The 15815-nt window shown below is 34.5% G+C and overlaps 1 protein-coding gene across 1 annotated transcript in view; it reads right to left on the bottom strand.

Annotated features, from left to right (window-relative positions):
• The window catches only part of LOC145303442 (secreted frizzled-related protein 1-like), a 447909-nt gene that overhangs the window by 338808 nt on the left and 93286 nt on the right, over positions 1–15815 (bottom strand).

Genomic DNA, 15815 nt, shown 5'->3' with positions numbered 1-15815 from the left:
TCAATGGTAAGCGACTGTCGCGATAATGCAAATTTTTGCAAAGGTTATCAAAAGATGTGGAGAATACTAGAAATTTGGGGAGATTTGTTGTCACTCAGGCTCCAGAGAACACCACAAATTGGTCTCAAAGTGTAATCTTTGATGAGGGCTTGTGTGACTGCTTCTAGTGAGTAAATAATAATAATAACAAATACCAGATAAATATGCTTGTAAGAACTGTTAAAACGTTCAGTAATGATATAGGTATGGAATTTGGCATGAAGAAGTGTGGGGCTTTAAAATGTAAAATGGGGAAAAATTGTTGAAAGTAAAGGAATAAAACTTTTGAATGAGGAAATGATAAAAGAGATTGTAGAAGATGGATACATCTACTGAGGAATTATGGAATTAGATTAAATAAAAGAAGCTGAAATGAAGGAAGAGAATAGAAGAGAAGACTACGGTTGGTTCTTAGTCAGGATTGAATGGAAGAAACAGAATATCTGCAGTAAACACAGACTTTTTTTACAGGCACTTAAGATGGTTTTAGACTTTTGAAAATTTTGTGTTATTGCTATACATCTTATGAGATGACTGGCCAATTTCATTTTTAGGGTCAAATGAACAGTTACAGCAGGAATTGGAATGCACCCTACTAAAGCCTGATTATCAAAGCTGGTGAATTTCAAAAATGCAATCTGGACGTGAGGACACTTTAGAAGAACACTTTAGAAGAACGATATGCAATAGACGTGAGGACACTTTAGAAGAACTATATGCAATAAAATTCTATTTAAAACTTGGGAAAAATCTCACAGAAACGTATGGAATGCTTCAGGCTGCTTTTAAGCCATCTTGCATGAATCACGCATGTTTTTAACTAGCATAAGAGATTCAAAGAAGGCAGGGAGTCTGTGAGGGATGATGATTGGAGTGAGAGGAGTAAGGAAGTCAGACCATCAGAGTTGATTGGCTAAATAAAGAATTTCATAATTAAGGACCATCGTGCATCTATAGAGAAATAAGTGCAGAATTTGATGTCAGTGTGAGAACTGTACACACAATTATCCGTGAGGAACTGAAGATGACGAAATTTTTTCTCAAAGTCGGTCCCAAGAGTGTTCCATCCTTGTCACAGACTATTTGACCAAGATGGAAATCAAGACAGTTCCTCACCCTCCCTAAAGTCCAGACCTTGCTCCCTGTGACGTTTGGTTATTCCCTAAGCTCAAAGAAAACCTTAGAGGCTGTCGTTATGAGACAATTGAGATGAAAGATGCTGTGATGAGGGTCATTGACACGCTCACACAAGAGGACTTCAATGGGGCCTTCCAGAAGTTGTTGTAACGGTACAACAAGTGCATTGCAGCCAGAGGAGATTACTTTGAAAGGGGACTAGAGTTTCATGTGTGTATTATCAATAAAAAGTGCTCATACGAAAAAAACTCTGGTAATTTATTTAAGGCACCTCGTATTTTTGGACCATGTTTAGAAAAAGAAACAATGTATTTGTACGTAATCGCTAAAGAATCATTCTCTAATCTTTCTATATAATAGACAACGCAAACCGAAAGTGATGTTTATTTTTCTTCTTTTTAATCTTATTAAAATTACATTTACTTTTGTAAAATAAATAACATGCTAATAACGTTTTTGTTTACTTCTGTTGCCCTATTGACATTTTCAGCGGCTCCAATTTTCTTCCCAACTCTTGGATGCTGAAAACGAACACAAAGCAATTATTCGAGTTGAAATTTAAGTATGATAAAATAAAATTTTTAAAAATAGTAATAACTTTGTTAAAAAAAAGAATCTAAACGCAGTCAGCATTTTGGCGAAAGAAGAAGACTCTCCCTCTCGTCATTCTTACTTGTCACTGCAGACTTTCTGTCCATGATATTAATTAATGTACACTTAGCTCTAGTTCTACTCTACCTTATCTTGTTCAAAAATTCTTTTTAAACTTATTCTAACCTTACGTTAAGATTCCTGTTTTTTAAAACTCGATTTTTAGATATGGGCATCCAATATCCTTTATTATTATTATTATTATTATTATTATTATTATTATTATTATTATTATTATTATTATTGTGTAAGTATATCTACCTATTTCCGAGATAAATGGACTTACTCTGGCATAATAAACGTAGGTACCACTAAGCTTCATGGCAGTTACTGATGGCAGTTATGGCTAAAGAATTGGACACCCACTTTTGTTAATTATACCACTACGTTTATCTTGACTATTATTGGTTCTTCAAGGCTACGACAAGTAGTAGTGGCGGTGGTTTTTATTATTAAGATAATTTGAGCCAACAAAATGGCGTCAAAGTTGTCACACAGATTTTGTTTTGTGGTTTTTGCTTGTTCATGTTTATTTTAACTAAAGAGCTATTTCATTTTCCAGCTTTCCACTTTCTGTTGACTTTAGTAAAATTATTTCATGACATGTTCTTCATAATCCATAAAATAATATTTTTAACCTAATCTGATGCTACCTTAGTAGCAAAAAGTGAATGGTTCGGCGAAAATTCTTACAATGGTGACGGTGCGACCAAAATATGTTGATTCCTCAAAAATGGCAATCCTTAATAAATTTCACAACCCTTTCTGTAGTCTAAACATTTTTTATTCGAATAAATTTAAATCTATGCTGTACTTGTCCACCAAAGTACAATCGTGAATAGCCAACAGTTTTTGTTTTATCGCCGTTCAATAATAAACACACCAGAATACAATGTGCAAATTGCCAATCACGCTGACACACTTCTCTCTTGTCATTATCCTAATTTGATATAACATCACAGATAAAAAAAAGTTTGCCGAGTGTGAAACCCATTAAGAATAAATAATAAACTCCTTCTTATGAGACGATCATCAAAATGATCCCTCATATTATTTAACGGTGATAAAACAAAGAATTTGGGGGGTTTACTAACGAGTTCATGAGTTGCATATTTGGAGGGTCACCTTATGTTTAAAAACTTACAATACGTGCAAAAAAGATGTTTAAAAGAACCTTCGCAGTCCTGGTTAAAAAAAGCAGTCAAAATGAAAGAACTGGAAGGGCAAATAATTCAGATAATCACACTCATCCTTGGAAGGACGCTTCAGTACAAAAATGAATGTTGAGATGTAACACAAATTGTGTCCTGGGGATGTATCTTTGTGTTGAATCATACGAGGTGCCTTAAATATGTTTCCAAATGTTTTTGTACACGCATTTACACTTGTCATAGACTCTTGAAAATTCAGTAAGTTATCGCAATACATCTTACGAGAGATGACTGACCAATTTCTATGATTTCAGAGTCAAATATACAGCTACAGCAGGAATTGGAATACATCCTACCAAAGCCTGTGAATTTCAAAAATGCAATCTGGCTGTGAGGACATGTTGAAAGTACGATATGCAATAAAATTCTGTTTTAAACTTGAAAAAAATGCCACAGAAGTGTACGGAATGCTTCAGACTGCTTTTCGGCCATCTTGCATAAATCAAGTTTTGAGTGGCAGTTTTTGGATGACATAAGAGATTTAAAGAAGCTAAGGTATCTGTGAGGGATGATGAGAAGTTTGAGAGGAGTAAGGAGGTCAGAACACCAAAATTGATTGACCAAATAAAGAATTTCATAGATAAGGACAGTCGTGTGTCTATAGAGTCAATATGTACACAGTTTGATATCAGTGTGGGAACTGTACACACAATTATTCATGAAGAACTGATGATGCAGAAAGTTTGCGCAAATGCACCAGTCCATAACTTTATCCTTGTCACAGACTATTTAATCAAGATGGGCATTAAGACAGTTCCTCACCCCCCTTATAGCCCAGATCTTGTTCCCAGTGATTTTGGGCTATTCCCTAAGTTCAAGGAAAACCTTAAAGGTTGCCGTTATGAGACAATAGAGGAGATGAAAGAGGCTATGCCAAAGGTCATTTACATACTCACACAATAGGACTTCCATGGGGCCTTCCAGAAGTTGTTGGAACGGTACAACAAATACATTGCAACTAGACGAGATTACCTTGAAGGAGACTAGAGTTTCATATGTGTACTATTAATAAAAGTGCTCAGACGAAAAAAGTCAGGAAACTTAGTGAAGGTACCTCTTAGTTTGAAGCACCATTGTGGCAAGATTCTGTCAGGATGTTGGTGCTATTGCAACGGTATGTATTGCCTATGGAGTGACACGATGTTGCATTCGCTCTGACTTTGTCAATAGTTTTGTACCCACGTTGTGAAATTAGACACTTAATGATATTGACGCCACTGCTCGAAACGGATCTCCAAGCATTACTTCTCTGCAGTGTTGGAGAAAATGTTGTCTTGATTTCAAGGACAAAGAATGATTGAGTCTGCAAACTTTAAAAAAAATGGTTGAACGAGAATGAACTTCTACTGCAGAGCTGGTTAATACTCCTTACTAAAAGGAAAAGAATCAGAGAAAAGAAAAACAAAGAAAAAATTTATTATTTTCACTTGTCTTTAATCAAATTCTTTCAAAAAATGAAAATCAAAGAAAACTAAAGCAAAAAAAAAAAAAAACAACAAAAAAAACGGGCTCTGATTTCAGACATTTAATAACAGTTTTGATTGACAGTATCGATAAACTAAACCTTCAATTGCTTCTAAGAAAAAACGTGGGCAAGATTTGATATTAAAAAAAAAATTGCAATTTGAATTTATTAAATCTGTCACATTTGAAGCTCTTCATGCCACAGAGAGTTTTACATGAAGTTATTTGATAAATATGCATAGAAGGAAGTATGGTTCCCTACTTGAATTGCTACAATTGTTGGCCGTCGATATAAGGAACTAATAATGTTGGTCAATTAGAATAGGTTATAATTTTAAACAGTCATGCAACGCCTTGTGCTGTCTTCGAGCGTTGTGTCTGAGCTCTCTCTGTAAAGGGGTTTGTTAGGGCAACCTGACATAAGTATACTCCCTACCTACAAGTAAACTCAGAATATTCAAAATAGCATAACATTCGAAGCCCAAACAAGATCTCCTCGCTATTGTTACCTCACACTGGCTTATACAAGGAATGATGCATCATATCCAACTTGTGTTGCCATAGTAACAGCATTAAGATGGATACTCTACTAGACTAGATGAATTCTTCGTTGGTAAGACAAGAGACCACAAAAAGATTTACTTTTATAATTTAAATACAATTTCGAGCATATGGACCCCATGCTTGCGCACACATTTAGAATTGCACACCTGTGGAACTGTCTTCCATTTGCCTGTTTTCAAGCTGACTACAATATGGTCGTCTTCAAGTCCAACGTTAACAAGTTCTCGATAAGCCGTTCCCCTTAAGTAATCCAATTTACCAAATTTACACTACTAACGATTACTATGAGGTGGTCCCATTGACTACTGTAGACTCTTTAATCCTTATCCTCGAGTGACCTCTGGGCTTTGATAAGTGATGATTCCTATGTAAAATATATATATATATATATATATATATATATATATATATATATATATATATATATATATATATGGCGTAATCTAGAAGTCTAATTTTTACAAACTCTATGCATAAAATTAACCTGTATTGCGGCAATAACATGTTAGATCTTGCCTTCCAAATGATTTGTTGTGTCTGGTTGATCATGGGAGTTTACATATCTCACACATAAAATAATCTAATAGGATTAAACCTCATAAACAAAGGTGGCCAGTTGACAGGCCCATTACCGATTGAAGTCCCAATTGTTAACAATTTATTTTTCATTAGATAAAGGAATTCCAAGTCGAATGTGATAAGGAACTCTCTATATCTTCTCTATACCCGTCATCCTACAGAAAATATTGTTCAGAAAATTAAGATCTATTCTAATGGTACCACTCTTTATTCCAGTGTTGCTTTTTTATCTATCTCCTTTGGATCAGTTGAATTATGCAACTAATCCAGAAGATGGCTGGGGTTCAGTTGTAGGTCGAGGTATAAAACGGCTTGTTATGCTAAACTATGTTAAGATTGGTCAGTTAGTAAGAAGAAAATTTATGTTCTTCAATTCTTTATTGAAGTAAAGGATAATTTAATGGAATACGCGACTATCGATGTATCTTATGTGGAGGTCAAGTATTAGCCCTAAGAAGGGCCCCTTGATTTCTTAGAACTTCCATTGAAGTAACATGAAACAAAATAGGAAACGTTTTTATACATGTTTCATGTTAGCACCAAATGATTATTCCAGTACTGTTTGCTCCTTAAATGATTTATTTAAAAAAAATATATTAGTTCCCCCCCCCCCAACAAAAGGAGAGTGGACCTGTAAATTCATCCTTGTCTGTTCGCCTGTCCGCATTTTAATCAATAACTACGCCTTGGAATTTTTAGAAAATTTGCGCAAACATTAAACATGATATGAGTAAAAAAGTAACAGACCCGATTTTCTGGAAAAACTCCGGTTGCCCTCCCCCTAGGGGTGGCTTTCGGATTAAAATGGTTAAAATTAACACTTTTGTGCTTATTAAAAAAAATGCCTTGGAGTTTTATAAAACTTTCTGAAAAGTTGTAACTAACTGATTTCTATATAATTTTGTTTGTCTATACTTTGCGATAACTCCTGGGTGTGCCCCAGGGGCTCTTTTAGGGCTAATAAAGCCACTCCATTTTGGGGACTATGTTACCAAAATGTTCTATGTATGTCTATTTTGCAGTTTTGCATGATGCTGAACTCAAATTTAAATATGTTAAGACTTTTGGGACTTTTGGGGCTAAATAGGAGGAGCAAATGGTGGACGTAGTCACTTCTTTTTTTGCATGGTGCAGAACTCAAATTTACTTACACTGAGTATCAAATTATTAACGAGTTTACATTTTTTTTAAACATTAAAGGAACGAGTGAATAAGAGTCCATTAAACTTTGAGAAAGTGCTTACAATACTATTCAGCTACTCCAGTGAGAAAATAAACGTATTTAAAGCACTATTAGCCACACTATGGCAGAAGATAGGAATATCTGTTGATTTCAGTGTGTCAAGTTATTAACGAGGTTGAGAAAAAACATAATATACGCATAACTTGTTTATTGAAATAATTTTCGAACATTAAATGAACTAGAAAAATGCTTAGAACACAATAACTACATATCAATTTCTACGTTGACATAATTAGTAGGGGATATGCGATCCTTTTTTATGAATGACTTGTAAAAGAGGTTGGTCCACAGAATTTGTCAAATTTGTGATTTCGTCAACAGTTATTCCTCGCAATACCTCTTGAAGAGCATCTCACAACTCATCTTTGCTCTTAAATTGGCGTCCACTTGCATAGAGGCGTCGCTTCATGATACTCCAAAGATTCTCAATTGGGTTTAAATCTGGTAAATTCGCAGGTCACACCATAATCCGTAACCCAAAGAACCCCAGTTGTTGCAAATACTTTTTGCTTTTGTTTGCTGCTTGCGAGGGAGCATTATCCTGCATAAAAAAAATGATTCTTCTTAAATGTAAGCATTTGACGTCATTTTTACGCCTTTTGGGACTCTCCATGGGCCAACTAAAGTACCTTCGATAATTCCAGCCAAAATCATTATCCCACCACCACCTTGTTGGCGCCTTAAACACTGATGACGATGTCGTCCATCTAAGACCAATCCCTTGCTCCAGCCATCTGGGCCATCAAGAGTGACACGCACTTCATCCGTGAACAAAACTTTATAAAAATCCATTTTTATGTTGTCCTCTGCCCATTTCAATCGGTTTTGTATTTGATATTGCTTTAATGGAGGCTTTGTCACAGGCTTAACAGACTTTACTACTTCTTTCGAAAGGCGACATCGAGTACTTTTTGAGATATTCTCCAATCCAGCTTGGTCAAAGACTTTTCGACTTGTCTTCCCGGGGTTCTTAACAACTTCACATTTAATTTGGAGTAGAGAATAGCGCGAAACAACTCGAGATTTACCTTTATCAGCTCTCTTACGTACCTTTGTAGGGTCCTATATAAAGTTCTTCACAGTTTGATGGTACCTTCCTATCATTTTCGATATTTCAAGGGTAGTTTAAACTTTTGCTAGCTGTTCTATAATAGTACTCTTTTCAGAACCACTCAAACCACCTTTACGACTCATTTTATTGACGAAACAAACTGCCTTGTTAATAATTTGACACACCTCAAATACTGTGGATCAAGCAATTACAATGGTAAGTTTTTTACATTGCGCGGAGCAGTACGAAAATTTCACAGTAAGCGCAGCTCAGCATTGCCAACGTTTCCGATGCTTTTTATACAAAACTACCGGCAAGTTTCTAAAACTGATAAAAAAAATGTTATCTCGTTAATAATTTGGCACGCAGTGTATGTTAAGGCCTAAAACTGCACTGTTTGTTCATTTTCATCAGGATTTGACGTCCCCTGGAGACATTTGGGGCTAAATGCCGGAGGAGAGAGGCAAATGCTGAACTAAATCATTTTTTATGCCTCGTTCACTGTGCATTCACGGAGGACCATGCATGCTTCTCTTTTCTTTTACAATTTTTCTCATCCGTACTTTAGAATTATTCCAAATTAGTATAGGTGTCATTCCAAAAGTAAAGCCTTCTTTTTTAAACTCAAAATGTGCTACTTATTGATGTAGACCTAGTGCGAGTGTCTTGTTCATCGAATGCCATTAAAATGCTTTTAGTAATGTCTTTTAAGATCGCCGCTGACCAAACAAAATGTCATTATATCTAAATTATCTGTCATATTCTCAAAGAATACACTGTTTAGTTTCTTTCCAAATAATGTTTCCCCTCTCACTCTCTCTCTTTCAACCTCTGACTCTTTTTCACCACAGTATATTTTTCCTTTTCACTTAAAAAGTTTTATTATAGACTTGAAACTTAATATATAGGCTATTTGAACCCATGTGAAACTTTATGTTTGGGTTTTAGCCGGGGAAAATCGGTGCAAACGTGTGCAAATACAAGAAATGGAATTTGCCGGGTGAAGATGAGACGACGGCATTAAGAATATGCATGCGTAACGTAATAGCTATTGGTTCATGTTTTAACTTTTAGCCTTGAAGCAAGCATGCCTTCATAGCCAAGCATTAACGTCAAAGAAAAAGAAAGTAAATCGTAAGCTAAATGTTTTGGTTTTGATTCTCGGTTATGACGACCGAGTCGTTTTTTTTTAAATCATTACTATATATTGGGTTCAATATAATATAATAATAAATATGAAATATGCATTAATCAAAATACAAAATATCATATTTAAGCATATTTTACGATCGGGCAATGCCGGACGCCTTGCTAGTATATATATATATATATTAGTATATCTTGCTCTACTTTCGTATTGAGCACTCTTATATTAACCTCATTAAAACGTCATTGTTTTTTTTGACCTCTGGAAAATATTAACCTGAAATTATATATATATATATATATATATATATATATATATATATATATATATATATATATATTAGTGTTTAGACGATTAATCAAAATCGGAATCGGGAATCGGAAAATCGGAACTTTTGGGTGTATCGGAATCGGCATCGAAAAAGTTTTGCCTAATTTTCGATTCCAAACCAATTTTAATTTTTTTTTTTTTTTTGACAATAAAAATTTAAACAAGCACAAATTTTTTTATAGGAATTGTTGATTTACAACATAAAACTGAGACGGGCCACAGAATGGGTTAAAAATCTTATTAACAGATTCAATTCACAGAGTTTCATTTATTTTATTGATTCGCCATTTATCGAAAGATGACTTGCCTATTCCCTTTGTAAACATTTTGCATCTATTCGCTAAATGCCAATATGCCCCCAGCCAAGGGAGTCTACTCGATTATTAAAAGGTTCTAAATGTTCTAGACGGGGTTTTTAAATTTCGTTGGCACCAACTATATATTGGCGGTGTCTGTCATCGGCTTCTTCTGAAATAATTAAAGTTTTATGGCACTTCTCTTTGGATGCAAGTGAAAAATATAGATGAAAATTTCCGATAAATTTATCAAAATCTTGGATAAGATACATAAAAAGAAAACAATCTGAAGATTTTCTTAATTAAAAAGGAAATTATATCTGCATTTAAACTTATACACGTACCCCAAAAAGAAGACTGGGATTGGGACATTTATTATTATAATTAACAGAAAAAGAAAGGAAATGATAAACAAATATGCAACAAATAAATGTAACCAAAAGCTAAACTTTTCTACATACCAAAAAAGATGTATGTGTGTTTGAACTTCATTGAAGTTTGTTTTCAATTTAAAATAAACTCAGTGTCTTCTCTTTTGTAAAAAATGGCTGCCCAATAACCCTAACAGAAAGACCATTGATAACTGTTCAAAATTGAAAATTATGCAAACGCTGGTAGAAACAAAATAAATGTTAACAGTAGATCGAAAATGTTATAGTGTACGAGTATTTTGTTTAATTTTCGATTTTTGAGCGATTAAGCAAGAATTGGCCGGAAATGAGTATCATTTTACGTTAATTTTATGTGTGAAATAGTTTGCCTACGCGAAATTTTAAAATAATAATTTGTTTTGTTTTTTTGCCACATAATCATTGAACAATGTAGAATCCCATTTTGGGGAAGTGATTTAGCTAAACGGGTTAATATATTTGCTGCTGTTATTATTATTATTATTATTATTATTATTATTATAATTATTATTATTATTATAATTATTATTATTATTATTATTATTATTAATAATAATAATAATAATAATAATAATAATAATAATGATAATAATATTATTGTTGTTGTTGTTGTTGTTGTTTTTGTTAGTAGTAGTAGTAGTAGTAGTAGTAGTAGTAGTAGTAGTAGTAGTAGTAGTAGTAGTTTGTTTTTTCTTTTACAGTAACACAAACCAATCGATCAAATGCGTATAACTGTGAGAAAAAATATGAACATTTTTTTCACAGAGGGAAGGTACAGAATAGTTAACAGAAATCGCTCCTAATGTTAAGAATGCTTTTTTAAATCGTACGTTATTATGTAGAAACTCAATTTTGACATCAGACTGGTTTTCTTAACTATTCTCTCTTTACACTGTTTATTATTATTATTATTATTATTATTATTATTATTATTATTATTATTATTATTATTATTATTATTTTGCATACAAATTTTCGAGTAATTCTTTTGGGGGGCGCTAGCACGCCAGCATGCTAGCAGACCAGATTTCATTTCGCCATTTTGATTCGCCAAAAAGTACGCCAGTGCACCAAATTTAATTCTTTTTTTTTTTTTTACACAGTGATCACCACTTATCAAGGTTTGGAAGCCACTCAGGGATAAGGGTTATTGCAAGTACATTACGTTAGTGTGGAGATTTGATGAAGTGTTTAATTAAGGGGGCGGTTCATTAGGAATTTGTTAACATTGGACTTGAAGACATCCAAGTTGTAGTCCGGAGGGAAGCAGGCAGACGGAACAGAGTTCCACGGGCGTGCAGTTCTAAGAAAGAAGCTTTGTTCATGGAATCTACGTTTTGATTCTGTCATAAAAGCAAATTTCTACAGAAAAAAAATTATTTTTACATTTTTATCTAGCGAATAAATATAAAATCATATATGAAAAAACGTTTTTTTATTGTAAAAAATCCAACAACGGTACTGAAGTCGATGTTTTGCTTCTAAAACAAAACTAAATTTTTAATAAATCTCTGTGTGGTGTACGATACGTACCGGAAAATATTTTTTCTTAAGAATAAAAGTGAATAATTTTTATTTTTACAAGAATCTTTATACATTTATCTTGGCAATAAGAATAAAATTACGTATGAAAAACGTATATTCTAATACACCTCAAAAAAGAAAAACACGATTCTCCATATTTAGGCGATTACGTGTAAACGGCTTGAAACATTAATGGTAAAAATAAAGTAAAACACCAAACAAAAACTGGACAAATTGTGAAAGAATTGAAAAGAAATGAGTTGAAGTGTGTTAAGTTGAAAAGAGGATAGACGGACTGTAATCGTAATGGCTGGAAATCTTTTACGATTGTGGCAATTATTCCAAGCATATTTGGCGAAGGAAACCTCAAATAAAATGTGTTCCATTCTCAGATGTAGTATTGACTCTCCAAGCCTAATTTAATTTGTTTTTATTAGTTTTTATGGTAAGCAAAGTAAAGTTCACTTGCCTATTCAATGTCACAGATTTAAAAAAGCTTTTTGCACCTCTTTGATAAACGACCATATGGTGCCTATTAGAGACTTCACACAATATCAAAAGATTTAAAATACTTGGAATTATTTCATAGGATGTGATGATCAGACAAGATCAAGGTTTTGTCTGGTCACCGCATCTACCAAATATTTCATGGTTCCTTATATTTTGTTTGGTTTTGGCACAAGTGAAAAATATAGATGAAAATATCACAAGTTTATCAAAACCTTAGATAGAATATATAAAGACCAAAAATTGTTAATTTTGTTAACTTAAAAAAAAAACTTTTATTTATATTTAAAATGCCCCAAACATATGAGATTCTACTTTTTTATGCGATTATGCGTGAACTCATTAAAACGTTATTTAGAATTTAGAATGGGGTTCAATTAGGCATATAAATATAATGTAAAATGATCCCATTCTTACGTTTTAAGCCGTTAAGTAATTTTTACCACAAAATCCGACCAGCAAAATCATAAAATCACATGTAATTGCTTTATTTTTCGCATTACCGCCCAAACCTAGTAGGAAAGGAGTTTGGCTTTTATGGGTTTTAAAAATCGCATTTTTTATACTAAAGTTTGATTTGGAACATAAACATTCACAAGATTTAAAACAAATAAAATTGGTTACATCTCCTTAAAACATTATCAAGATCAATGAGGTGTGATCATTTTGCGATAAATTTATATACGACGTGTATTGTTTGGTATTTTATTTTTACCACTAAACTTTTCAAGTTGTTTACATGTAGTCGCCTAAAAATGGAGAATCGTGTTTTTTCTTTTTTAGGAGCATTAGAATATAAGTTTGGACTTTTAAAAATAATAAACGTTGTTGAATTTAAATAAGATTAAACATAGTTTTTCATATGTAAATTTATGTTTATTCGCTAGATAAAAATGTACAAATAAGTATTTTCTGTAGAAATTTGTTTTTATAACGAATGAAGTTTGGCGCACTGGCGTACTTTTTGGAGTACTTTTAGGTGTACTTTTTGTGCGAACCAAAATGGTGGATTGAAATCTGGCGTCCTGGCGTGCTGGCGTTCCAAAAAAGAATTAAAGATTATTTTACGTTCAATTTATATTCGAAACTGATCTTCCACTCTAAATACTAAATTAATTGCTTTTCTTTCCGTCAATTTCTTTAAGGATTTCACACGTAATCACCTGTAAAAGTAATATTTCATTTTGTAATAGAGATTTCGTTGAGAGAGTTAATCTATAAATTTGTCATTATTATTATTAGCTCACATGGAGCTTTCACACAAGGCAACAAGCGATCTGATTGGAAACCTGTGGTGTTCTCTGGAAGCTGAGTGACAACAAGTCTCCCCAGACGTCCAGCTCTCTCAACCTCCTTCGATAGCATTTGCATATTATTATTATTATTTGCATCTTGTTTTTGTCTTTGGTTTTGTTTTTTACAGTAAAGCAAATCAAATTTTATGATTAAAATAAAACTTTAACTTCATTCATAAAGAGAAGGCACATAATAATTAACAAAACCTACGCTCTCCCCATGTTACAAATGGTTTTCTAAATAGTAAGATTATTACTCAGAAATTCTTTCGTAACAATGGGAGTGGACGTTGTTTAATATTTTGTTCTTACATCGTTTTCTCAATTTGCCTACCAATCGTCGACTATGTTCAACTGTTTATGAAAACTTTCAAATAGAATGCTGTACACTAACAACGAACTGACACAATCTGGTTTTGTTTTAATATAAAAATTAATATTTTGTTATCTTACAATTTTCAATCAATTACTAGGAAAACATTTGAGAAAAATATGCACGGAAACTACTCGGGGGTGGGGGTATGTAATAATTTTAAAATTTACAAAACAAAAACAACAAATCTCCAATTAAATGTATATAAATTTTAAAAGAATCAGAATCAGAAATTAAGAATAGAATCGGTAATTGTATCAGAAAATTTTTGGTATCGTCCCTTGACGTATATATATATATATATATATATATATCTGGAGTGGTGTCCCTGTTCAGAAGATCCTCGTAATGCTCTTTCCATCTATTTGTTATTTCTCCCTTTCCTTTCAGCAGCGTGAGCCCATCCTTAGACCGAAGGGGGGTCAGAGAACGGTAACTGGGGCCGTATACCACTTTTGTGGCTTCAAAGAATCGTCTGGTGTCCCCAGAGTCAGCAAACTGCTGGATCTCCTGAGCCTTCTTCATCCACCATAGGTTCTTCAGCTTCCTGACTGTCGATTGGACAGCCGCTTTAGCTTTGGCATGGGCAGCTCTTTTAACCTTGCAGTTAATGTTATTCTGCCAGGTGATAAAAGTTTGCCTCTTGATGTCTATATTGGAGGCCCTTGAAAAACTCCCCAACAGCCCATAATTGAGAGCATGGGAGAACCACCCAGTCTGGAAGAGATGCGGGATGCAATTAGGAAGATGAAAAACAATAAGGCGGCTGGTTCTGACGGCATCCCAGCAGAAATCCTGAAGAAAGGCGGGCCTGATCTTCTCAGACACATCCATGCCCTGCTGCTCAAAATATGGGAACAAGAGAAAATCCCTGCACAACTTAGAGATGCTCTAGTTGTCTCCATCTTTAAGAAGGGAGACAAGGATAACTGTGGGAACTATCGGGGCATTTCTCCTCTCTCTACCACAGGGAAAGCCCTAGCTCGGGTTTTGGCCAACAGGCTTACACCCCTTGCAGAAACCATCCTTCCCGAGTCCCAAAGTGGCTTTCGACCAAATAGAGGCACGATGGACATGATCTTCACTGCTCGTCAACTCCAAGAAAAGTGCAGGGAGCAAAATTTACCATTATACATGGCTTTTATAGACCTTACTAAAGCCTTTGACTCTGTGAACCGTCAAGCCCTTTGGCTGGTTCTTGCAAGGTTTGGATGCCCAGAGAGGTACATTCGGGTACTGAGACTGCTACATGACAATATGTCAGCTACAGTCCTCAGTAGTAGTGGAGATGAAACAGAGCCCTTCAGGGTTGACACGGGAGTGAAACAGGGATGTGTCATTGCCCCAACCCTATTCTCCATCTTCATTACTGCTATCCTCCATCTCACGGACAAACATCTTCCCCATGGAGTTCGGATTATGTACAGAACTGACGGGCGACTTTTTAACATCAACAGATTTAGGGCCAAATGTCGAACGAACACCATATCCATTATGGAGCTACAGTATGCAAACGATAACGTCCTTGTAGCCCTCTCAGAAGAGGACCTACAGTGTACACTGGTTGCCTTCACGAGGGCGTACAAACAGCTAGGACTAACAATTAATAAAAAAAAAAAACAAATCCTCCATCAATCACCACCAAACAGTACTCCAGTCTCACCCCCCAAACATCTTCATCGACAACGCTAGACTGGAAAATGTGGACCACTTCCCATACCTAGGCAGCATCATATCATCAAAAGCCAACATAGATGATGAAATACAACACCGTCTCAGCTGTGCCAGTGGGGCTTTCTCAAGAAGAGAGTATTTGAGAACCGTGACCTTCTGACAAAGACCAAAATCATGGTATATAAAGCTGTCTTGCTGCCCACTCTTCTCTATGGATCGGAGACCTGGACCACATACAGGAGGCACGTAAAAACTTTGGAGACATACCACCAAAGATGCCTCCGAAAAATCCTCAGAATTAGTTGGAAGGACCGACGCAC

This window comes from Euprymna scolopes, chromosome 19, assembly GCF_053919585.1.
Source record: "Euprymna scolopes isolate OS-2025 chromosome 19, ASM5391958v1, whole genome shotgun sequence".
Taxonomy (NCBI): domain Eukaryota; kingdom Metazoa; phylum Mollusca; class Cephalopoda; order Sepiida; family Sepiolidae; genus Euprymna; species Euprymna scolopes.
Note: the sequence above shows the minus strand (reverse complement) of the source record. Positions and strands in the feature narration are given on the sequence as shown.